Genomic DNA, 27,644 nt, shown 5'->3' with positions numbered 1-27,644 from the left:
AACAGTATTCAGGACCATTAGACCCCCCTGTGCTGCCACCACTTACATATTTTGGGCCATCTGTCCAGTAAGCCGCTCATAGTTGGGACTTGGGCCGAGTCTAGTTACACTCATCACAAAGACCATCAGGAGGCATTAATAAATCCTCTGATCCCAGAGCAAGCTTTCATCTTCTACATGTTCTGTACTTATTCCAGTTACTGGCTGCAAGGTGTGCTGTGTTGTTTAGGTGTTATAGCGCATTCTGCATGACGAGCACAACTAGATTTCATGTTTTATTGTTACCGGGAAACCACATCAACCAATGAGAACGCACCGCTAACGGCGCACAAAACCACGTCTATTGTCACAATGCAGAGTGTGAATCCGGCCGTACTGCACGTGTTGGGGGAATGGAAATGTCATCACTGGTAACATCTGTCATGGCGGGTGGGAGGGGCTAGCAGGGTGCTGTACATAGTTCCCAGAAAACATCAGGGCCCCTCCTCAGTACTCCCCCCAAGAGTCCTCAGCCCTGATGACATCAGTGGGCTGGCTCCTGAGGGAGTTCTGGAAATACCAATCTGCCTGGCTGTGTGGGTGTCAGTCTGGTGTAGTGAACATTCCTATGCAGATGTCTCTAGGTAACGCTGACATGTGATGTGGAGATTCTATGCCTGAAAGAACTGAAATCCAATGAATGAAAGCAGTGGGCCAGGGACAGTAAGGTTGGGGAGAAAAGTGCTAGATGATGCCGGATGTCCTCCAGCCAGGAAATGAGGAAGGCTCGGTTTAACTTTCTGCAGCTTTTAATACAAACTGTATGAATCTCAAAGAGTGCAGCAGCATCAGAGTTAGATATTTCCATAGAGGAGCTGAGCGTTTTACAACTGTGCAAGACTGACGATAAGAGTGGAGTTCAAGTGTTACTAAACCCCGGACCCGGCATTCACTATATCCGCTCTCCCCGGACCCCGCATTCACTATATCCGCTCTCCCCGGACCCCGCATTCACTATATCCGCTCTCCCCGGACCCTGCATTCACTATCCGCTCTCCCCGGACCCCGCATTCCCTATGTCCGCTCTCCCCAGACCCCGCATTCACTATATCTGGTCTCCCCGGACCCCGCATTCACCATATCCGGTCTCCCCGGACCACGCATTCAAAATATCCGCCCTCCCTGGACCCCGCATTCACTATATCCGCTCTCCCCGGACCCCGCATTCACTATATCCGCTCTCCCCGGACCCCGCATTCACTATATCCGCTCTCCCCGGACCCCGCATTCACTATATCCGCTCTCCCCGGACCCTGCATCCACTATATCCGCTCTCCCCGGACCCTGCATTCACTATATCCGGTCTCCCTGGACCCTGCATTCACTATACCCGCTCTCCCCGGACCCTGCATTCACTATATCCGCTCTCCCTGGACCCTGCATTCACTATATCTGCTCTCCCCGGAACCCGCATTAACTATATCCGCTCTCCCCGGACCCCGCATTCACTATATCTGCTCTCCCCGGACCCTGCATTCACTATATCCGGTCCCCCCAGACCCTGCATTCACTATATCCGCTCTCCCTGGACCCTGCATTCACTATATCCGCTCTCCCAGGACCCTGCATTCACTATATCCGCTCTCCCCGGACCCTGCATTCTCTATATCCGCTCTCCCCGGACCCTGCATTCACTATATCCGGTCTCCCCGGACCCTGCATTCACTATATCCGCTCTCCCTGGACCCTGCATTCACTATATCCGCTCTCCCCGGACCCTGCATTCACTATATCTGGTCTCCCCGGACCCCGCATTCACTATATCCAGTCTCCCCGGACCCCGCATTCACTATATACGCTCTCCACGGACCCCGCATTCACTATATCCATTCTCCCCAGACCCCGCATTCACTATATCCAGTCTCCCCGGACCCTGCATTCACTATATCCGCTCTCCTCGGACCCCGCATTCACTATATCCGCTCTCCCCGGACCCCGCATTCACTATATCCAGTCTCCCCGGACCCTGCATTCACCATATCCGGTCTCCCCGGACCCCGCATTCACCATATCCGCCCTCCCTGGACCCCGCATTCACTATATCCGCTCTCCCTGGACCCCGCATTCACTATATCCGCTCTCCCCGGACCCCGCATTCACTATATCTGCTCTCCCCGGACCCCGCATCCACTATATCCGCTCTCCCAGGACCCCGCATTCACTATATCCGCTCTCCCCGGACCCCGCATCCACTATATCCGCTCTCCCCGGACCCCGCATCCACTATATCTGGTCTCCCCGGACCCTGCATTCACTATATCCGCTCTCCCCGGACCCTGCATCCACTATATCCGCTCTCCCCGGACCCTGCATTCACTATATCCGGTCTCCCTGGACCCTGCATTCACTATATCCGCTCTCCCAGGACCCCGCATTCACTATATCCGCTCTCCCCGGACCCTGTATTCACTATATCCGGTCCCCCCAGACCCTGCATTCACTATATCCGCTCTCCCTGGACCCTGCATTCACTATATCTGCTCTCCCCGGAACCCGCATTAACTATATCCGTTCTCCCCGGAACCCGCATCCACTATATCCGCTCTCCCAATACCCCGCATTCACTATATCCGCTCTCCCCAGGACCCTGCATTCACTATATCCGGTCCCCCCAGACCCTGCATTCACTATACCCGCTCTCCCCGGACCCTGCATTCACTATATCCGGTCCCCCCAGACCCTGCATTCACTATATCCGCTCTCCCTGGACCCTGCATTCACTATATCCGCTCTCCCAGGACCCTGCATTCACTATATCCGCTCTCCCCGGACCCCGCATTCACTATATCCGCTCTCCCACAGTACACAGAACATTGAAATGCAATTATTTTACTAAATATAAACTGCTAAATACCTTTTCTCATCAGCAATATATAGCAGTGTTATGACTTCTCTCAGTGTCTAACCCAGCAGTGGTTAAAGCTTGTAGGAGGAGTTTTCATTCTCCTCCGACTGTCCTATGAGACTACAGGACCCCTGACCCTCTGTCTGGACAATGCTGATCACATGCACTCTCCCAACAAAAAAAAAAAACCTCTCTATCAATACACACCAAACTGAGCATCGGCTGCTGGTCGCCACCATCTTGGATGTTGACTTCAAGCTGTAACTCAAGTGACACACTATAGTAATCCCTGTCTCCTCCATAAAAGGTTATATAGTGAGGGGAGGGGCAGAGGAGCTGGGCCAGCACACATAGTAATTAGACACTCGCAGTAGAGGGGAGGGCTATGGTATGCAAGAAGGGAGGGGGCTGTGCTAATCACATTTTTTAGCTTCAAAGACACATTGCAGGTGAATAAAAAATAATTCACAGAAAGTAAAAACACCAGAAGTAGGCATATAAATACTGTGTGCTCTGACCTGTCATTTGTTGAAGGTGGTGACAGGGTCTCTTTAACGGCTTCAATACGGATGCACGTATATATACACAGCCTGGCACTGACGTGGTTATACCGGGACAATGGCTGAGGCCACAACCATGATCACGTATCATTTTTCAGTGCCAACGATTCTCTTTTATGTAAAAGTCATCTGAGCGACTATGCGCCGTTGGATCACTTTTCAGGTGGCAGAAGGGGGTCTCATCCCCTCCCCCCACCACCTTTCCCGTGTCTCTTGTGCAATCGGGAAGCCCGGCAAAGATGCGACCGGTGGCATCGGCTCCCCCAGACACAATGGGAGGAACTGATGTTGTTCTTCCCACTATGTGAAATGAGAAACTGGAAGCAACAAGGATTCTGTCACTTCCAGCTCTGGGTTTACTCTCCGCCTGCCAGCCGGGGAAGCAGCCAATCAGACCAATCTGTGGAGAGATCTGGGGTCTGATAGAAGAGGACCTGTCATGGCCCATGTGATCATAAAGGATGTTGTTCATCCCTTCTGATAGCAATGAAAGTGAAAAAAAGAAATAATAAAAATAAAACAACCCCCATCCCCCTCGTGCTTACATGCAAAGGTGAACACACGTGTCGGCCCTGCATGCACATGTACACAGCGATCGCACGACACATGCGAGGTATCACCGCCAACGTCACACCAATAATTCCAGCACCAAATCTCCTCTGGAACTCTCATTTGGTGACCTGTAAAGACTTGTAATCCGTTGGGTAGCTGGATGTAATCATTCACTTTTCCCTCAGGGGGGCTCTTAGGCTTGCTGATCCCTGTCTGTAATATGGATGGATGGATTTCTCCCTCTGTCCTCCAGGGGGCTCTCCACTTCCTCCACCTCTCCTCTGTATTCCTCCATATTGTTGGTTACCATGAAAAAAAGAATAAATATAGTGCCTTATCTTTCTGTAAAAGGTTTATTTATACTGCATAAGTCCTTCACTCACATATCTATATATTAACCCCTTCCAGACCGGACACTTTCCCCCCCTTCCAGTCCGGACACTTTCCCCCCCTTCCAGTCCGGACACTTTCCCCCCCTTCCTGACCAGGGCAATTTTCAGCTTTCAGCGCTATCACACTTTGAATGACAATTGCGCGGTCATGCAACGCTGTACCCATATTAATTTTTACCATATTTTTGACACAGATAAAGCTTTATTTTGGTGGTATTTATTCACCGCTGGGATTTTTATTTTTTTGCTATGTAAATGAAAAAGTCCAAAAATTTTGAAAAAAAGTGTTTTATAAAATAAAATTTTGCAAATAAATAATATTTCATCATAAATCTTTGCCAAAATGTATTCCGTTATCTTTTTAGTAAAAAAAAAAAAAATCCAAATTAGTTTATAACCAAAAATTATAATTTTTAAACATTTTTTTTTACATTTTTATTTTATATTTTTATATTATTTTTTTTTACATACTGTCACCCTAGCAGTACAGTGTCACCATGGGGACACTGTACTACTTGTGGGGGGTGATGACATTTTTTTTTTTTTTTTTACACTGATTGCTTTTACACCCATATAGGATGTAAAAGCAATCATTTCTCTTTCTCTCTGTCTGCATTCTTGCACTCATTGAGAAGTACTGAGTGAGCTGTGATTGGTCACAGCTTGTCACATGGTACAAGGCAGTTGTGAATAGCCCTGTACCATGTGATCTCTGTGATCATTCACAGATTTCACACGTAGTAAGCAATGCTGTCACAAGTGACATCTTGCTTACTACTTTGCATGTGATCACTGATTGGCCAATCAGTGATCACATGATCGGGACCTCGTACAGAGGTCCCGTCCGACGATCGGTGTTTCACTGTGTCTGGAGGACACAGCGGGCACCGGATCGCGGTGCTGCGCGCTCCCAGGGAGCGCGCACAAGTAGGGTGTGGGGAGGCCATTTATAAACGGCCACCCGACCCTGCAGTGCCACCGTCCGGCCGTTTATATGCAACGGCCGGTCGGGAAGTGGTTAAATGTGTTTCTGAAATAGTAACCATCCTCTGTGTGTGCTCTGCACACTATCTGTACTCGCCGTGTGATTCCTAACAGCGTCGTGATGTCAGAGCCCCTCCTTTTAAACCGTTGCCTATGGATAAACTAAAGTACCGGTTTGCCGCCATTTCATTGGTGTGCGCAGTTTTAAAGCATGTCTTGTGTGGTATCTATTTACTCAGCATAAAATCATCTTTTATATTTTACAAAGAAATTGGGTATTATATTGTGTTTGTGTTCACTAAAATTCATTAAAGTGTTTTTTTTCCCCAAAAATATGCTTTTGAAAAACCACTGTGCAAATACCACGCGACATAAAATATTGTAACCCCCGTCATTTTATTCTCTAGGGCCTCTGCTTAAAAAAATATAATGTTTGGGGGTTCTAAGTAATTATCTAGCAGAAAAAAAAAAAGAGAATGTTTCCATGTAGGAGAGGAATGTCAGAATTGGCCCAGCAGGCAAGTGGATAAATAATAAACAGGTCTATACTTACCTGCGGTGTGCAGTGGTTTTGCACAGAGCAGCCCGGATCCTCCTCTTCTCGGGTCCCCCGCAGGCTCTCCTGGCTCATCCTGTCGGGTGCCCTCACAGAAAACAGCTTGCTATGGGGGCACCCACTGCTCCGTGTGTCCATTCACACACGGAGCCACGGCTTAGTCCCACCCTCTCTATCTCCTCATTGGCTGACTGGCTGTGATTGATAGCAATAGGATTCAATGGCTCCTGCTTGCTGTCTCAGCCAATGAGGAGGCAGAGACCTGGGACAGCAAGGCTGTCATTCATATTGCTGGATCTCGATGGGGCTCAGCTAAGTATTGGGGGGAGGGGGCACTGCTGCACAAAGAAGGCTTTTTACATTCATCCATAGAATGCATGAAGGTAACAATCCTTCAGACTTTACAACCACTTTAAGGAGAACTGCAGTGCCATCTGAAGAGCAATCCATATTTTCAGAGGACATTTGAAAGGCAGTGAGGAGGCGAGATATCACCTCCTCACTGCCTGATATGACCCTGTAATGCTGCACCCCAGCCCTGCAATTGCATGCACTGAACTCAATGGGTGAGTTTGGCAGAAGGTACCGCCTGTCAAAATCTGCTCCCCACAGTAAAAATGTCAAAACATTGCAGCCATGCATGCGTACAGCCCCAGCTGGCTGTATTGTGCCAAGCTGAGTGGGCAGTAAAACTGCAGCTCAACTATTTGTTTTTAACACCCCCAAACCACCCACCTGAAAGAGACCATAGAAGAAACATATCCAGGTTAATCCCACCCACTGCCATTTCCTTCACTTCTGTGCTGGGATACAAAGGCAATACTAGGTAGCCCCAGGTATGAAGAAGCATGTGACTTACCCCATGTGACCGTGCTGGGCCAATCAGCAATGTGTCATCTACAATTCCCATGACTTGAAGCTTATACTGGACTTTCCTATCAGCAGCTGAACGAAGCGGCGGAGAGGTACAAGGAAAGTCAGTATGGAGTATGCTGCTGGGGAGAAGTGCATTAAAGGGAACTTGTTGTTGCTTTGCCCTGCATAGTCTGAGCACAGACGTCCATGAAGGAAGTGGGCGGTAAAATAAGTACGCGGGAGAGTCAGTCTTCCTATAACCACCTAAAACTACAAGATCCGTTTAGGTGGGCTGACCCCCAGAAGTGTCTCCTAAGTCTCGGGGACGGCGCTCTCTTTCCCGGCGTAGTGTGTGGCACTTATACCGTGGAGGTAATCATGGCTGCATTTGTAATGACCTCCACCTACTTATCACAGCAGAGACTCCGGAGAGGGAAGCAGCATGAGTTCCATGAACATTGCTGAAATCTTCAGCTCCCTCTGTGCGGCCGGGTCCTTCTAATATTAAATCGCATCGTCCCACTGAGGCCATTCTCATTGACTTCGCATTCTTTCTCCGCTGATATTTTAATGCGAGTGGCTGGAACCGGCAGAAATGATGTTATAGGACAGAGGACGATGGCTGGGGGACCTCACGGCGGGAATATCACATTTGTGTATTTATAAAGGACATCAAATACAATCTATCAATGACGAGGGTTACATTAGATCCAAACCCAACCTCTAAAACCTGATAACCCCTCCCCCCCCCCCTCCCCTCCTGGCAGTCCTTTAGCTGGGTCCTAACACCGGGAGGTGATCACTAATCATGTGATCACGGTGATTGGCTACCACAATGATCACATGATAGGGATCCCATCCCTCCGTCTCCTGAACATAAACAGAGATTGGGAGTTGTTTGTGACAACTGAGAGTTGCTGGGCTGGGAGTGAGCCGGCTCTCCGACCCCCCGCTGTCACAATACAATACGGCAGCAGGGAGGATTCCCCAATCCACCTCCAATGTGTGGATGGGGGAAGCCCTTCTTTCTTTTCCGCTGCTCACCCACTACTTTTAACTGCCTCATACTCAGAATCTGAGTCTGACAGAGAGAGATCCCCGCTACTCTCCTCCGTCATACTCAGGATCTGGAAAGCCTCCTCGCTGGTGTATCATTGTTTACACAAGTTTATGCTGCATTGCTGATGTTCACTGGTACAGATGTGTATCGCTGGTACAGATGTGTATCTCTGGTACAGATGTCTATCTCTGGTACAGATGTCTATCTCTGGTACAGATGTCTATCTCTGGTACAGATGTCTATCTCTGGTACAGATGTGTATCTCTGGTACAGATGTCTATCTCTGGTACAGATGTCTATCACTGGTACAGATGTCTATCTCTGGTACAGATGTGTATCTCTGGTACAGATGTCTATCTCTGGTACAGATGTGTATCTCTGGTACAGATGTCTATCTCTGGTACAGATGTCTATCTCTGGTACAGATGTCTATCTCTGGTACAGATGTCTATCACTGGTACAGATGTCTATCTCTGGTACAGATGTGTATCTCTGGTACAGATGTCTATCTCTGGTACAGATGTCTATCTCTGGTACAGATGTCTATCTCTGGTACAGATGTGTATCTCTGGTACAGATGTCTATCACTGGTACAGATGTCTATCACTGGTACAGATGTCTATCACTGGTACAGATGTCTATCTCTGGTACAGATGTCTATCACTGGTACAGATATCTATCTCTGGTACAGATGTCTATCACTGGTACAGATGTCTATCTCTGGTACAGACGTCTATCACTGGTACAGATGTCTATCACTGGTACAGACGTCTATCTCTGGTACAGATGTCTATCACTGGTACAGATGTCTATCACTGGTACAGATGTGTATCTCTGGTACAGATGTCTATCACTGGTACAGATGTCTATCACTGGTACAGATGTCTATCACTGGTACAGATGTCTATCTCTGGTACAGATGTGTATCACTGGTACAGATGTCTATCTCTGGTACAGATGTGTATCTCTGGTACAGATGTGTATCACTGGTACAGATGTGTATCTCTGGTACAGATGTCTATCACTGGTACAGACGTCTATCACTGGTACAGATGTCTATCTCTGGTATGATGTGGATTTTACACTAGTGCTGTGTGACAGATATTGAGCACTGCTAAACTGACAGATGTGTATTTGACACTGATAGGCCGTGACAGATGTGGATCACTGGTACAGATGTGGATGACCACTGGTACTGTGTGACAGATGTGGACCACTGGTGCACTGACAGCTGTGTGGGGGACACTATGGGGTGATGTGTGTGTTTTACACAGATCGGCTCCGCTTCTCACTAGCGGCTCTGCGTGAGGAGAGGCAGAGCCAATCAACAGACTGGCGGCTTTATTGCCATCACATGATGGCTGTGATTGGACACAGACATCATGTGATCAGAAGGGCCAATCAGAGAGCCTTTCTGCCGTGCGGCGTTGTGCTGTGTCCATGGGACACAGGCACACGGAGAGCGCACAGCTGTGTGGCCACGTTCTGAGTGACGTTCAGGAACGTCCAATCAGAACAGCGATGATCCCACCTGGCCGATTATGTGCAGTGGTCGGGGGGGAAGCGGTTAAAGAATTTTGATGCACAAACACTATATAATACCCACATTTTTGGTAAAATAGAAAATCTGGTGTTGCACCAAGTAATAGATAAAACCCGTCACGCTTTATAATTGTCACGATTATGGAATGGCGCCAAACTACGTGATTTACAAATCTTTATAGGAGACACTTTATAAGCCGTTCCAGGTTACCAGTTTAGAGTTACAGAGGAGGTCAGGTGATAGAATTATTGCTCTCCTCCAACATTCACCGCGATACCTCACATGTGTGGTGTGATCACTGGTCATGTATGTGTATGACACCAATGCCTGCGTTCACCTTTACACTTCAGCGAGGGGGGGGTGGGGGCACTTTACATTGTTTTTTATTATTTATTTGTTTTGTGTCCTGTACACTGTGACAGGTGATGACATGTATGTGGGACACTGACAGGTGATGACATGTTTGTGGGACACTGACAGGTGATGACATGTTTGTGGGACACTGACAGGTGATGACATGTTTGTGGGACACTGACAGGTGATGACATGTTTGTGGGACACTGACGGGATGACATGTTTGTGGGACACTGACAGGTGATGACATGTATGTGGGACACTGACAGACGCTGACATGTTTGTGGGACACTGACGGGATGACATGTTTGTGGGACACTGACAGGTGATGACATGTATGTGGGACACTGACAGACGCTGACATGTTTGTGGGACACTGACAGACGCTGACATGTTTGTGGGACACTGACAGACGCTGACATGTTTGTGGGACACTGACAGGTGGTGACATGTTTGTGGGACACCGACAGGTGATGACATGTTTGTGGGACACTGACAGGGGAAGACATGTTTGTGGGACACTGACAGGCGATGACATGTTTGTGGGACACTGACAGGTGATGACGTGTGTCTGGGACACTGACAGGTGATGACATGTGTGTGGGACACTGACAGGTGATGACATGTATGTGGGACACTGACAGACGCTGACATGTGGACAGGGACAGATGCTGCTTGGTGTCCTGGTGTGGGGGGGCTGCAGAGCTGTGTAATGGAGGAATAAAATCATCAGCTACACACATCAACTGTCACAATTTGCAGCATCCCCCCCTCCCCCCCTCACTGAGCTCTCACAGACCTCAGCTGAGGGAACAGCTACAGAGACACGTGTCAGCTGACATTCAGAGATGGCTGTGATTGGACACTGCTATCACCATTGGAAGTTCCAATTAGAGAGCCCATATCCCGATCCGTAAAGGGCTGAGTCCGACGGGCGCGGCCATCACAGATTCGCGCTGTTGCGTGGCCCCGGGGCCGCACACAAGCGCATGTTCTGAGGGACGTACAGGAACGTCCAATCAGAACGGGGGAGCTCCCAGCTGGCCGTTTATGTACATTGGTCAGGTGGGAGGGGTTAGAGCCCCTTAAAGGTCATCAGTGTAGTGTATGGAGGAGGTCTGGTGCTGGAATTATTGCCTCATTCTGGCGTGTGCGCTGATATGTAACATGTATCGCAATCCACATCTTCATGTGCAGGGGCCCCACTGTGTGCTTTGACGTTTCAACATGCATATATGTGGGGGGGTCTCAATTTTTATCTTTTGGAGGAGGGGGGAGGAGATGTGCTTGGGGGTAACTTTCATTTATTACTTTTATTTTGTTTTACTTTTTTTCTGTGTGACAGGTTCTCTTTATTGAGACATCAAAGTTCTAAAAGCCCCGGGTGTGTCCCCTGTACTACACTGACAGGAATACAGTGCACTGCATTACATTCTATCCTGGCCTCCATGGTCAGGAGTCTGTCAATGGGGCCCCAGAAGTCATATCATCACGTCACTTCCGGGTCAGGACACGCAGGAGCCACACACATCCCGATACCCAGGAGCCACACACAGCCCGATACCCAGGAGCCACACACAGCACCATACCCAGGAGCCACACACACAGCCCGATACCCAGGAGCCACACACAGCCCGATACCCAGGAGCCACACACACAGCCCAATACCCAGGAGCCACACACAGCCCGATACCCAGGAGCCACACACAGCCCGATACCCAGGAGCCACACACAGCCCGATACCCAGGAGCCACACACACAGCCCCATACCCAGAACCGCACGACACCATACCCAGAACCGCACGGCACCATAAATAGAACCGCACGGCGCCATACCCAGAACCGCACGGAGCCATACCCAGAACCGCACGGCACCATACCCAGAACCACACGGCACCGTACCCAGAACCGCACGGCACCATACCCAGAACCACACAGCACCATACCCAGAACCACACAGCACCATACCCACAACCACACGGCACCATACCCACAACCACACAGCACCATACCCAGAACCACACGGCACCATACCCAGAACCACACAGCACCATACCCAGAACCACACAGCACCATACCCAGAACCACACAGCACCATACCCAGAACCACACGGCACCATACCCAGAACCACAGTGGTCATGAATAGTTTGTAACAAGAGAGACAACAGAGTTGATCCCGGCTGAGCAGATGAACTGCAACACCCTGTGGTACAGACATAGAGGCACCTCTCTGGGATAAGACCTGGAAATGAACACATTATCATTTGTGAGTTTATTGCCCTTCTTCACACCCGGCTATCACAGGCTATAACCTTTCATCAGTCACTGTTCAACCATCGCAGACCTGACTGTTATCAGGGGCAGAGAGTGGAAGAGATGGAGTCCTTCATCTGTTTACTCACTACCTCCAGCAGAGGGCGCTGTAGCCGGGTACACACTACAAGCTTTGTTTTCATTCAACCCAACGGACTTATTTTTGTAAAGAGTAGCGTGGATTGTCAGCTCCTGGGGCAAGGCGACTTTTGGGGGACAAGCTTCACACCATGTGACTTACCGCACGACAATCACGGCAAAACTGAAACGTTTTCAGGGCTCATGTACACTGCAGCTGCTACACTGACGGTCAGGAACTGTGGAGCAGATTTTTCAGCAGCCCCTGAACTCCCCTTTATGTCTCCCTGTGTCCATGTACACACAGGCGTTTACAGACGTTTACAGGCAGATCAGTTTAGTCGGCTTTTTTTTAACGCCCCAAAATTGCATTCAGGATTAGATTTTACCGCCATTTCAAACGCCAAACGTTTATGAACGCTGTTAACCGCCTTTACAAGCGTTTGCGTTTAGACGCGTTCTTTGACAGATCCATATCCAGATGCTGTCCAGAGACTATTTTCTTCATCAAAAATGCATGCAAAGCGTTTTCCATGTATTCCAATGGACCCGGTACACCAGCGCAGTCAGGTCCAGGTTTCGCATGAAGGAAAAAATGGTAAAACGTGTCGCATTATGATGGGATCCATAGTGACTACAACCAGAATAGACGGGTCATCTCCACACATACTGCTCTCTCTGCTTCTGCTCTCTCTATTCCTCTCAAAATGTCTGACAAAATGTCTGAAATATTTCATGATTGACTATTTTTCAGTGCATTCTGGGCATTTGGAAGGTCTCCTGACGCTATTGTTTAAAAACGCTTCTAAACGCAAACGCGCATAAACGCGGTATGCAAACGCGGCTAAACTGACATTTTATAACCTACGTTTTCTAGCAGTTAGTTTCCAGCGGTCAGAAGAGTTTTCCAAACGCCCCGTGTACATGACCCTAATAATAAATAATGGCGCCTGAACCTGCGTTTTGCCATCACAGCGATTCTGCCGCAATCCCAAAATGCCCAAATGTGAAAGGAGCAGCCCTGGTTCACACATATGCCATTCTGGATGCATTTTCAAACTCATAGATTGACATGACAGGCGAGATATTATGTGCTCCTATTGAGGAGGTTCACACAGATGCCACCCACACGCATTGTGCTTTGAGTGCCATTATGGAAAGGGTTCCGTGCGAGTTTGTTGCGGTGCGTTCCAGAATCACAAGTGATAGAGCAGAGCCTCAAGAGAAGAGAAGTGTTCACATAGGATGGCTGCTGAAAGGTGTTTTTGCATTGAAGTCTAAGGGAGGGGATTTCACATTGAAGTCTATGGGAGGGGATTTTGCATTAAAGTCTATGGGAGGCGTTTTCGCATTGAGAAAAAAAAAAGTCCATAATTTAGGGAAATAACGATAAAAGACAAAAAAAATAAAAAAAGCAAGACAGAAATGAAAATATTTGTTGGGCAGGAAATCTTTCTATTCAGCGATAAGGCTCCAATCACAGAGTTCTCATAGGAATAAAGACCTTTATTTTAAGCCGTGGGACTGTAAGGTTGAAATATCAATCAAAATAACTCACTTAAAGAAAAAAAAAAGAAAAAAAACCTCTTCTCCTGGTATATGAGATCTATATACTGAGGCTGCATTCACATAACTGCCGCCCCTTTAGGAATAATCGTCAGTTGTGTTTGTCTGAGTACCAGGAGATTTGAAAAAAAAAAAAAAAAAACAGTCACCTAGAGTTCTTAAAGGGGCCACGTCCTTGTTTTTGAATTAAACTTGCAGGTGGCTGAATTTTAAAAGGACGTGGCCCCTTTAAGAAAACTTTGAAAAGAAAAAAAAAAAGGCTCTCCAGCACCGTGATGTCATCGCCTGACTCCTCCCCCTTCCCCCCCCCTTTCTCCCCCCTAAGCCAGCTCTGCCAGAGTCCCTTCAGTCGCTCCTTGTACCCGGTACAGAGCAGACGTGATTGTTCCTTCTCCTGAGTTTGGCTTGCAGTCTCATCGGTTCGGATTTGATCCGATTGGCTGCACTTCCTCTCTCACACAGGTTGAAGCGGGTTTCATTATTTTCCGTAATGAGACAATTGAAGATTAAAACGTTTATTTCTCAGAAAACCACCAAAGAGGAATCGGGGGAAGGAAAGCCCCCTATGGAAGGAGGGATCACTGAGCAGTCTGCAGATCCCACCACCAAGAGGCCCACCACCATGAAGAGGACTCGGGCTTTTCTGCGCGGCTGCTTCAGAGCCGTTGCTGGATGTTTAGGCGCCGGCAGTAAAGTCAATGGGCGCCACCACAAGGCAGAACACCAAAATGGTATGTATTGTGGATCTAGAGAGAGACGAGGGAACTCACCTCCTCTCACTGGACCCTTTTTTCCCCTTTTTCCCGGCTGACATTCCCATATGGACACATGTACAGGGATCCCCATAGACACTGAGGAGAGCTGACATTCCAGCAGGGATGGGGAATTCATATGGCCGGGCATGTCCGGACACGTCTCGGGGGTGGGGCAGCCGCTTCCACACAGTGCCGGCCCCCCTGCCCCTTGTGATCCACCCCCAGCCCCGTGTGACCCTCCCCCCACCCACTATCTCCCGGGCTCCACTCCCTCACCTGCGGGCCCCGGGGCCGGCTCACCGCCCTCAGCAGGAGAGGAAGGAGGAGAGCGCCTGTCCCCGTCTGGTCCTGACCAGGAAGTGATGGTGTGATGTCACTTCCTGGTTACCGGTCAGAGATCCCCGCCCACCGAGGGCGGGACATATGGAATCCGATGTGCATTGCAGTCCATCCAGTGTAGTACAGGGGAGACATCCGGGGTCTATTACACCTCAGATGTCTCCATAAAGAGAACCTGTCACCAAAATACATCACAGACGGCACATTGTTCCCTATGTCATGGAAACAAATTCAGAAACAAAATATATATTTTTTTTAATTGAAAAAATTAAAGTAACAACCAATCACATTACACCCCCCCCCTTAGACATATACGCACGTACAAACGTAAAAGCACACGCTGGGGCTCCTACACATGAAAACATTGATTACAATACACGTTACATATCGCCGCACACGCCAGAATGAGCGCAATAATTCTAGCAGCAGACCCCCTCCATACACTATACTGATCACCTAGAAGGGGCTGTAACAGTCCGACATTTTCTGTAGTTGACGCTTTTACAGCCCCTTCTAGGTGATCAGTATAGTGTATGGAGGGGGTCTGCTGCTAGAATTATTGCGCTCATTCTGGCGTGTGCGGCGATATGTAACGTGTATTGTAATCAACGTTTTCATGTGTAGGCGCCCCAGCGTGTGCTTTTACGTTTGTACATGTGTATATGTCTGGGGGGGGGGGGGGGATTGGATGATATGTACTTGGGTGTACCTTTCATTTTTTACATTTAAAAAAATGAGGGAAAAAAATTTCCCTCATCAAAATTTGCCCGCAGCAAAAGGTGTTGGGCGATAGGATTTCAACATCCCTGGGCCATAGACACTGATGACGGCTCGGATTCCCATATGTATCCATGTACAGGGATCACCATAGACACTGATGACGGCTGACATTCCCATATGCACACATGTATAGGGATGGTCATAGACACTGATGACGGCTGACATTCCCATATGCACACATGTATAGGGATGGCCATAGACACTGATGACGGCTGACATTCCCATATGCACACATGTATAGGGATGGTCATAGACACTGATGACGGCTGACATTCCCATATGTATCCATGTACAGGGATCACCATAGACACTGATGACGGCTGACATTCCCATATGTATCCATGTACAGGGAACGCCATAGACACTGATGACGGCTGACGTTCCCATATGCACACATGTATACGGATGGTCATAGACACTGATGACAGCTGACATTCCCATATGCACACATGTATAGGGATGGTCATAGACACTGATGACGGCTGACATTCCCATATGCACACATGTATAGAGATGGTCATAGACACTGATGACGGCTGACATTCCCATATGCACACATGTATAGGGATGGTCATGAATACACGTGACGCTCACATTGCAACTCCACCAGCAAAAGTATGAATATCCATATAACATTGATAAAAACATATGACTAGACATAAATATTCCTACTACATTAGTCACGTGTTTACTCTCCCTGCCAATGCAAACAATCAGCTGTTGTCAGGCTGGTGTATGACCCCCCCATAGTGGGTGACCCGTATCCTGTCTGACCTCAGGGCTGATAAATGACACACTTTATGGGCAAAACTGCCAGTAAAAAAGGCTGTGCTTAGCTGGCCCAATGATTCACAAACCCCAGCCACAATGCAGAGCCAGGCGGGTGACACCACTACTTCCTACTGCCACTTCCCTTGTGACCCGCCCACTCATTTAACTTGCCGGTTTCTTTAGTCATTTAATTGTAGAGGCTCGGCACAACTGCCACCCAACTAGCATTTTTATATGAAGGCCACTATAGTCATCCCTGTGTCCCTATCATGTCAGGTCTCCTTACTGTCCCTGGCACAGGTGTTTCTAACTTTATTCTCTGTAATTTGATTTTGTATAAAGAAAAATATATAAAATGTAGATTAAGGTGCTAAATTCAATTCTTTTTTATTGTAGATGTAAACAATATTTACTGCAAACACAGCTCACCCGGCAGGCTTGCCACAGTGAGTGAGAAGAGATATGATATCGACATGGAGGCTCCGTCAGCATGTGCCCAGCACGTGGAGGCTCCGACAGCATGTGCCCAGCACGTGGAGGCTCCGACAGAATGTGCCCAGCACGTGGAGGCTCCGACAGCATGTGCCCAGCACGTGGAGGCTCCGACAGCATGTGCCCAGCACGTGGAGGCTCCGACAGCATGTGCCCAGCACGTGGAGGCTCCGACAGCATGTGCCCAGCACGTGGAGGCTCCGACAGCATGTGCCCAGCACGTGGAGGCTCCGACAGAATGTGCCGAGCACGAGGAGGCTCCGACAGCATGTGCCGAGCACGTGGAGGCTCCGACAGAATGTGCCGAGCACGTGGAGGCTCCGACAGAATGTGCCGAGCACGAGGAGGCTCCGACAGCATGTGCCGAGCACGTGGAGGCTCCGACAGCATGTGCCGAGCACGTGGAGGCTCCGACAGAATGTGCCCAGCACGTGGAGGCTCCGACACAATGTGCCCAGCACGTGGAGGCTCCGACACAATGTGCCCAGCACGTGGAGGCTCCGACACAATGTGCCCAGCACGTGGAGGCTCCGACAGAATGTGCCCAGCACGTGGAGGCTCCGACAGAATGTGCCCAGCACGTGGAGGCCCCGACAGAATGTGCCGAGCACGTGGAAACCCCGACAGAATGTGCCGAGCACGTGGAGGCTCCGACAGCATGTGCCCAGCACGTGGAGGCCCCGACAGAATGTGCCCAGCACGTGGAGGCCCCGACAGAATGTGCCCAGCACGTGGAGGCTCCGACAGCATGTGCCCAGCACGTGGAGGCTCCGACAGCATGTGCCCAGCACGTGGAGGCTCCGACAGCATGTGCCCAGCACGTGGAGGCTCCGACAGCATGTGCCCAGCACGTGGAGGCTCCGACAGCAAGTGCCCAGCACGTGGAGACTCCGACAGCATGTGCCGAGCACGTGGAGGCTCCGTCAGTAGTTGACATTCACGTGGAGGCTCCATCAGCATGTGACATTCACGTGGAGACTCCGACAGAATGCGACGTTAATGACAAGACCCTACCAAAATGCCAGGGGAACATCTCCTCCAGTGAAGATGGGGGCAAGGATACAAGAAAGGATAGACATATACTGGTGGTAGGGGACTCCATTCTTAGAGGTACAGAGAGAGCAATCTGTCACAAAGACCGTCATTGCCGAACAGTCTGTAGTTTACCAGGCGCTCGGGTTCGGGACATTGCAGATCGCATGGACAGATTGCTGAAAGGGGCTGGGGAGGACCCAGCTGTCATCGTACATGTCGGTACCAACGACAAAGTCAGAGGAAGATGGAACGCCCTACAAAAAGATTTCAGAGACTTGGGAGCTATATTGAAGAAAAGAACCTCCAAGGCAGTATTTTCAGAAATACTGCCTGTACCTCGAGCCACACCAGTGAGGCAGAATGAGATTAGAGAGCTTAACAAGTGGCTGAAGAACTGGTGCAGAGAGGAGGGGTTTGAGTTCATGGAGAACTGGGCAGACTTTTCGTTCAGTTACCAGCTCTACAGCAGGGACGGACTGCACTTAAATGGCCAGGGTGCGACTGTTCTGGGAGTTAAGATGGCCAAGAAGTTGGAAGAAATTTTACACTAGGAGGTGAAGCAGAGGAGGATCTTCATCATCGGAAAGTCCCCTATGTCATCGCTCTATTGAAGGATTGTCATCAGCACCTGCCTCCAAGAAAGCAATTACACCAGCTCTCTTCACCCACAAGAGAGCTACAATATTTTTTATCCAGGTGTGTGTTGGACCGGCTATAAGGGGAGGTTGGAGGCCGGTAGCTAAATGGTTGGAGGCAGCACATTGGCTAAATGGTTAGCACTTCCGCCTGGAAGGCTCCAACAGCATGGGCCGAGCACGTGGAGGCTCCGACGGCTTGTGCCGAGCACGTGGAGGCTCCGACGGCTTGTGCCGAGCACGTGGGGGCTCCGACGGCTTGTGCCGAGCACGTGGGGGCTCCGACGGCTTGTGCCGAGCCCGTGGGGGCTCCGACGGCTTGTGCCGAGCCCGTGGGGGCTCCGACGGCTTGTGCCGAGCCCGTGGAGGCTCCGACGGCTTGTGCCGAGCCCGTGGAGGCTCCGACGGCTTGTGCCGAGCCCGTGGGGGCTCCGACGGCTTGTGCCGAGCCCGTGGGGGCTCCGACGGCTTGTGCCGAGCCCGTGGAGGCTCCGACGGCTTGTGCCGAGCCCGTGGAGGCTCCGACGGCTTGTGCCGAGCACGTGGAGGCTCCGACGGCTTGTGCCGAGCACGTGGAGGCTCCGACGGCTTGTGCCGAGCAATTGGAGGCTCCGACGGCTTGTGCCGAGCAATTGGAGGCTCCGACGGCTTGTGCCGAGCACGTGGAGGCTCCGACGGCTTGTGCCGAGCACGTGGAGGCTCCGACGGCTTGTGCCGAGCACGTGGAGGCTCCGACGGCTTGTGCCGAGCACGTTGGGGTTCCGACGGCTTGTGCCGAGCACGTTGGGGTTCCGACGGCTTGTGCCGAGCACGTGGAGGCTCCGACGGCTTGTGCCGAGCACGTGGAGGCTCCGACGGCTTGTGCCGAGCACGTGGAGGCTCCGACGGCTTGTGCCGAGCACGTTGGGGCTCCGACGGCTTGTGCCGAGCACGTGGAGGCTCCGACGGCTTGTGCCGAGCACGTGGAGGCTCCGACGGCTTGTGCCGAGCACGTGGAGGCTCCGACGGCTTGTGCAGAGCACGTTGGGGCTCCGACGGCTTGTGCCGAGCACGTGGAGGCTCCGACGGCTTGTGCCGAGCACGTGGAGGCTCCGACGGCTTGTGCCGAGCACGTGGAGGCTCCGACGGCTTGTGCCGAGCACGTGGAGGCTCCGACGGCTTGTGCCGAGCACGTGGAGGCTCCGACGGCTTGTGCCGAGCACGTGGAGGCTCCGTCAGAATGTGCCGAGCACGTGGAGGCTCCGTCAGAATGTGATATTTACGTGGAGGCTCCGTCAGCATGTGATTCACGTGGAGGCTTCGTCAGCATGTGACATTCACGTGGAGACTCCGTCTTCGCTCTATTGAAGGATTTTCATCAGCACCTGCCTCCAAGAAAGCAATTACACCAGCTCTCTTCACCCACAAGAGAGCTACAATATTTTTTCCAGGTGTGTGTTGGACCGGCTATAAGGGGAGGTTGGAGGCCGGTATTCTTTTTTAAAGGCGTGTGTTGGACTGGCTATAAGGGGAGGTTGGAGGCCAGTATTTTTTTCACTCATGTTTCAGACGTCTATAGATGGTAGTTTCGTATATAATTGCAAATATATGCAACCAAAACCTCTGTTTTTGATGTAATTTTTGTTGATCTAGTTTACATTCTGAATGTATTTCTTGCTCTGTATGTCACAATTTGGAAATGACATTAGAGTGGAGTTAGGGACCGCACTGTACAGAGGAGCCTTGACGTGGCAGTGCGGCTTCACATATATTTGCAAATGTATCCAACAAACTGAACACAAATTGCTGAAACATTTTAGGCTTTTTCCAATTTTGCTGGCTGGTAAGTATGCTGGAGGACTCTGTGTATTGGAACGTTCTGTGAATTGCCCTGCCTATGCGCACCTTACATGAAGCATCCAATCACACTTTTGTGTTGCGGTAAGATGCATTCCTGCAACATAGGACGACACATGGTCCATGCATTAGCGTGTTGCAGTGCCATCCATTGTCAATAGGAACCGAACGCACATCTGACAAACATGCATTGCAGCGCACCACACTGCACATCCAGTCAGAAGAAACGATGCGTGTCCGATATTTGGTCTATTCTGGCGTGTGTCGGCAGCCCGTTCAATGGAACACAATAAATTGATCAGAGGAGGGGCAACTTCAGGCAACAGAAAAACTTGAATGCACAACTTGGGCAGCACAGTGGCTAAATGCACCTTCGCCTGGCAGTACTTCGGTCGTTGGTTTGAATCCCAACCACGGCACCACCTGCCTGGAGTTTGCATGTTCTCCCTGTGCCTGTGTGGGTTTCCTCTGGGTACTCCGGTTTCCTCCCACACTCCAAAGACATGCTGGTAGGTGAATTGGCTCCTGTCTAAATTGTCCTAGTTTCATCCCTGGCCATGTGGGATCTCCTGCATGGTGGGGGTTGGAGAAAGACCTGGCAACCTACCCTGTAAAATAACTGGTAAGAGAATTCATGGAAAAAGTCGCTTACGAGTGACAGTCCATGCAATCGCCAAGGGTTGGATAGATGGATAGATAGATAGATAGATAGATAGATAGATAGATAGATAGATAGATAGATGGATAGATAGATAGTGTATGTATGGATGTGAGTTAGGGACCTTAGATTGGACGCCCCTTGAGGGTTAGGGACTGATGTGAATGTACAATATATATGTAAAGTGCTGTGTAAATTGACGGCGATATAGAAGTACCTGAAATAAATAATAAATAAAATACACTTCAATCTCAATAAACATGAGCTATTTTCAATCCTTCTGCTGCTATCCTCAGCAAATACACGGCTCAAAAAATAAAGGAACACTTTGAGAACACATCAGATCTCAATGGGGAAAATCTCATGTTGGGTCTCTATACTGATATGGACGGGGTGATGTGTTAGGAACATAAGGACGCCCCCCATCATTTCATGAAAATTATCAACCAACAGAGGACTGAATTCAAAGACACCCCGAAAATCAAAGTGAAAAAAAAAAATGCAGCAGACGAGTCCATTTTACTAAAATTGTATTGCAGCAACTCAGAATGGTCCTCAGTAGTTTGTGTGGCCCCCACGTGATTGTATGTATGTCTGACAACGTCAGGGCATGCTTCTAATTAGACGACGGATGGTGTCCTGGAGGATTTCCTCCCAGATCTGGACCAGGTCACCACTGAGCTCCTGGACAGTCTGAGGTGCAACATGGCAGCATCAGATGGACTGAAACATGGTATCCCAGAGGATGCTGGGATATCTATTTAACCACTTGCCAAGCGCGCTATAGCCGAATAACGGATAGAGCGCGGTTGTCCAGTTCTGGGAGGGCGTCATATGATACAAAACTAGTGAAAAACAGTCAGAAAAGATGAGTAGGGAAAAAATGTCAGTGGCCTCCACCTGTAAAACCATTCCTGTGTTGGGGGTTGTCTCATTGTTGCCGATCTAATACAACTGTTGTTAATTTCATTAATACCAAAGCAGCTGAAACTGATTAACAACCCCCTCTGCTACTTAACTGACCAGATAAATATCCCAGAAGTTTAACTGACTTGACACTATACTCTGATTAAAAAGCGTTCCTTTAATTTTTTTGAGCAGTGTATTTAGGAACGTAGGTCACATTTACTTGTTTTAAACATATTCTTTTTTATTAACAATTCCTCAGTTACTTCCTGGTTTCTAGACTAGGTAAATAAACTCATACATCCCAGGAGTGTTAAGGAGTGGAGCAGGGGCTTTCTCAGCAAAGCACACCATCATGCCTGAGCTAAGGGCAGATGGATTCTAGGAAGTAAATGCTACATCAGTCATCTGCCCTTACTCAAGGTGGTCACAGCCAGAAATGCTAGACAAGAGTTGTTCAAAGTGATTTCTCAGTAAAATAAAGCATGGAAACATGGATGGATGGGGGAGTTTTCTTTGATTATTACAAATGAATAAATGATCATTTTCTCTTTGTGGTGCTCAGATACAGTGTAATTCCAAGTCTGTGGTGACTGGCATTTCTATCATTCCGTGTGTCCCGCACTCCTTTCATTTGTGTACCACCACCATATCCTGTACAGTTAAAGGGTCAGTCCACCCAAAAGTGATATTTTAGTTCCCAGTGGAGTCTACGGGGCTTAGTCACCCTCTGGCCTCTTCTGTCTCTCATAGTATCATCTGTTCCCACTAATTCTGCTGCATGGACCATCCAATAAAATGAATCCCACATCTAGAAGAGTTGGACCCTCTAGTCATGGCTGCACTGGATGTGAAGATCTGGGATCCCGATTCCAGACATCTCACCACAACATAGAGATATACAGCAGCCTGGGGTCTCCTCTGCACCAGATCACGTACATGTATGTGATCTTTCATTTCTAGGTAGGGGGCTTGTGTGCCCGTTACCCCCATCTGTGCTGCCATTCGCTACAGCCAATCAGCAGGTTCAGCCAAATGATTTATGGCTGGGACCTGCTGAATGGCTGAGCGAATGACTTAGCAGAGCTCTGTGTTGACAAGCAACACAGACCTCTGTACAAACAGCAGCGATGTGTCTATTTTTTTCTCCCTGCAAAGCAGAGAGTAAAAACAGCCAATTGGATTAGTAAAAGCAGCCCATACTACACACAGTACACACCGCTAACCCTTTGATTGCCCCTAGATGTTACCCCTTCCCAGTCAGTGTCATTTATACAGTCACTTATCATCGCCATTAATAGTATAAACATAAATAAATGTAAAAGATAAAGAAAATTCCAGTATTTATTATTTATCCCATTGTTTGTAGACGCTGCAACTTTCACACAAACCAATTAATACACATTTACTGATTTGCGTTTTTTTTTTTACCTAAAACATGTAACAAAAAAATTTCTTCATAAATTAAGGCCAACATATATTCTTTTTTTTTTATTGGATATGTTTTATAACAAAAAGTTAAAAATAGTTTTTTTTGTTTCAAAATGTTCATTTATATAATAAATACCTCGTGGTGTTCATATATCACCAAAAGAAAGCTCTATTTTTGTGGGAAAAAAATGAAAAATGTCATTCGTGTGCAGCGTTGCATGACCGTGCTATTGCCAGATAAAGTGAAGTGAGGGATAGCAAAAAAATGCCCAATGTACCCCATAGTCATTCACATGGGGGGGGGTTGGGTTGGCAGGATCTGGGGGTCTGCCCCCTTTACTGGCCAGCCCGGTCACATGCTCTGATAAGGTTTTTCTTTTTGGCATGGGGTTACCCTCAAAATCCATACCAAACCAGGACAAGCAGCCAGCTACCTGGCCCCCTCCTTACCCTCTTCCCGTCTGCCCATTCTACATAGACGGCAGACGGGAAGCAGCGCCGATGCGGGCTAATGTTCCTGTACGTTAGGCTGCATCGATGGCTCGTGTGCGGCTCACAGAGCGCTCACCACGAAACCCGGTGATCGGTGTGTCGCCCGGACACAGTGGATGACATTACCGCTGTGTTAGGGCGATCACGTGGTGTATCACATGTGACTGCTGTGACCAATCGCTTCTCTCTGCTCTCAGTGTGAACGATCCTGCAGTGTGTGAGTTTACACTGAATGTCAGGCTGCTTGTACCCTCACACACTGCACTGCCAGCCTCCCCAGTGCCCCAGTTTAGTTCCCCTGTGTCCCTGATCACTGCCCCACAATATCAATAATACATCATTCAGGAGGCCTTGTCACCTGTCCCAGTGCAAACAAAACACCGCCCATACACCATACCAATGTCCTGATCACCGCCACACCCAATACCAGCGTCCTGATCACAGCCACACCCCATACCAGCATCCTGATCACAGCCACACCCCATACCAGCGTCCTGATCACAGCCACACCCCATACCAGCATCCTGATCACAGCCACACCCCATACCAGAATCCTGATCACAGCCACACCCCATACCGGCATCCTGATCACAGCCACACCCAATACCGGCATCCTGATCACAGCCACACCCCATACCGGCATCCTGATCACAGCCACACCCCATACCAGCATCCTGATCACAGCCACACCCCATACCAGAATCCTGATCACAGCCACACCCCATACCGGCATCCTGATCACAGCCACACCCCATACCGGCATCCTGATCACAGCCACACCCAATACCGGCATCCTGATCACAGCCACACCCCATACCAGCATCCTGATCACAGCCACACCCCATACCAGCATCCTGATCACAGCCACACCCCATACCAGCATCCTGATCACAGCCACACCCCATACCAGCATCCTGATCACAGCCACACCCCATACCAGCATCCTGATTACAGCCACACCCCATACCAGCATCCTGATCACAGCCACATCCCATACCAGCATCCTGATCACAGCCACACCCAATACCAACATCCTGATCACAGCCACACCCAATACCAGCATCCTGATCACAGCCACACCCCATACCAGCATCCTCATCACAGCCACACCCCATACCAGCATCCAGATCACAGCCACACCCTATACCAGCATCCTGATCACAGCCACACCCCATACCAGCATCCTGATCACAGCCACACCCAATACCAGCATCCTGATCACAGCCACACCCTATACCAGCATCCTGATCACAGCCACACCCCATACCAGCATCCTGATCACAGCCACACCCCATACCAGCATCCTGATCACAGCCACACCCCATACCAGCATCCAGATCACAGCCACACCCTATACCAGCATCCTGATCACAGCCACACCCCATACCAGCATCCTGATCACAGCCACACCCTATACCAGCATCCTGATCACAGCCACACCCAATACCAGCATCCTGATCACAGCCACACCCTATACCAGCATCCTGATCACCGCCACACCCCATACCACCATACTATCCTGATCACAGCCAAACCCCATACCAGCATCCTGATCACAGCCACACCCCATACCAGAGCCCTGATCACAGCCACACCCCATACCAGCATCCTGATCACAGCCACACCCCATATCAGCGTCCTGATCACAGCCACACCCCATATCAGCGTCCTGATCACAGCCACACCCCATACCAGCATCCTGATCACAGCCACACCCCATACCAGCATCCTGATCACAGCCACACCCCATACCAGCATCCTGATCACAGCCACACCCCATACCAGCATCCTGATCACAGCCACACCCCATAACAGCTTCCTAATCACCCCCATACCACATAACAGCATCTTGGCTACTGCCATACCACCGTCCTGATCACTGCCATATGACATTATGCCATATATTTCAAATATACATCCCATAGTTTATAGACTCTATAGCTTTCACACAGACTAAATAATATAAACTGTTTTGGGTTATTTTTATCCCAAAAATGTAGCAGAATACATTTTGGCCTAAATTTATGAAGAAAAATGATATATTTGCAAAATTATATAACAAAAACTAAGCAAAAAATGTTTTTTTTTTTCAAAATTGTCAGTATTTTTTCGTTTATATAGCAAAAAATAAAAAAAACCCGAGGTGATCAAATACCACCAAAAGAAAGTTCTATCTGTCACAATAAAAAGATAAAAATGTAATATGGGTATAGTGTTGCATGACTGAGTAATTGTCACTCAAAGTGTGATAGTGCTGAAAGGTGAAAATTGCCCTAGACTGGAAGGGGGTGCAAGTGTCTGGACCTGAAGTGGACCAGGTATTGTTAAAGACGCCAGTGGTCAGCAGCGCCATAAATCTGCATCTGAACCATATTTGAAAACCGCAGCTGAACCGCTGAATAGCTGCATTGGAAATTGGCAGTGAAAATGACAAGGAAATTCACACCAGACATGTGTGAACCTAGCCGTAGGAAAATTATGCTGCCGCAAAGCCCCTGTGAGGGTGAGGCATTAGGCGACCGCCTAATCAGCCGCTTCTTGAGTTTTGGGAATCCCTGCCCTTTCACAATTTCAAATGTGCATTGAGCATGAGAAAGGGGCGGGAATGCCAGAAACGGTCATTCCTATGGCTTCTAATATACATACATCCATACGATATAGGGAATAACTTTTTAGAGAAAGAGCATAGAGAGGGTGTGAACCTAGCCTTGTATATATGGAGAAAGGGGGAGGTGTTCTGTAGTCCTAAACCCCACAATGTGCTGCGCTTCACTTCAAAAATAATATGTGTATCCAATCACTAATATTTCTAATGCATATCCAAATATATAAATGAATATAAATATATGTAATTGTGCATCCAGTTACTATTAGTTATATATCAAAATAAATGAAAAAGTGAATGAACCAATGATGATTGTCAACAACCGTGTCCATATGATTGTTATAAGCAGTCAAAAGAAAAATCCAAATATGAGTTCCTTCAAACGTGCAAACTTTGCTTTATCGTATAATATCCCGTGCTTCTTAAAAAGTATTTGGTGCGAATAACTTGCATAAACGTGCTCCATCCAGCGTCATGACGTCAAAGCTCCTCACAACGCTCGATGGTACCATACTGACACCAGCTGGCAATTTTAGGATTTTCACCTGGGAAAAAGTTCTGGAGGACACATTTTGTGCACAAAGCAGTTTTAACATAGAGTAAATGTGAGTGCATTACTTTTATTAATAAAAATGATTTTTAAAGGGTAATACACTATGATTTGATGTATTCCTCTATAATAACCACCGTGGAAGGGGAGTTTATCGTCTGAGTGGAGAAGGACCCCAAACAGCAGGATACCGTCCCATCCACACTTTGGTCCATTTAAAGGGACACAAGCGCTATATGACCTTACTTAACGGTTTGTTCATATATTGGAGGTGAGAGCACAACCGGGGGGGGAGCACGTTTATGCAAGTTATTTGCACCAAATACTTTTTAAGAAGCACGGGATATTATACGATAAAACAAAGTTTGCACGTTTGAAGGAACTCATATTTGGATTTTTCTTTTGACTGCATATAACAATCATATGGACACTGTTGTTGACAATCATCATTGGTTCATTCACTTTTTCATTTATTTTGATATATAACTAATAGTAACTGGATGCACAATTACATATATTTATATTCATTTATATATTTGGATATGCATTAGAAATATTAGTGATTGGATACACATATTATTGTTGAAGTGAAGCGCGGCACATTGTGGGTTTTTGTTTTTTTACACACTAGTATGAGCATGTGTTAGGTGCAGGCGATTCA

Source organism: Staurois parvus, unplaced genomic scaffold (assembly GCF_062004578.1).
Source record: "Staurois parvus isolate SC_StPar_1 unplaced genomic scaffold, SC_StPar_1.0 ptg000575l, whole genome shotgun sequence".
Taxonomy (NCBI): Eukaryota; Metazoa; Chordata; class Amphibia; order Anura; family Ranidae; genus Staurois; species Staurois parvus.
The sequence above is the reverse complement of the archived record's forward strand: the minus strand, read 5'-3'. Positions refer to the sequence as shown.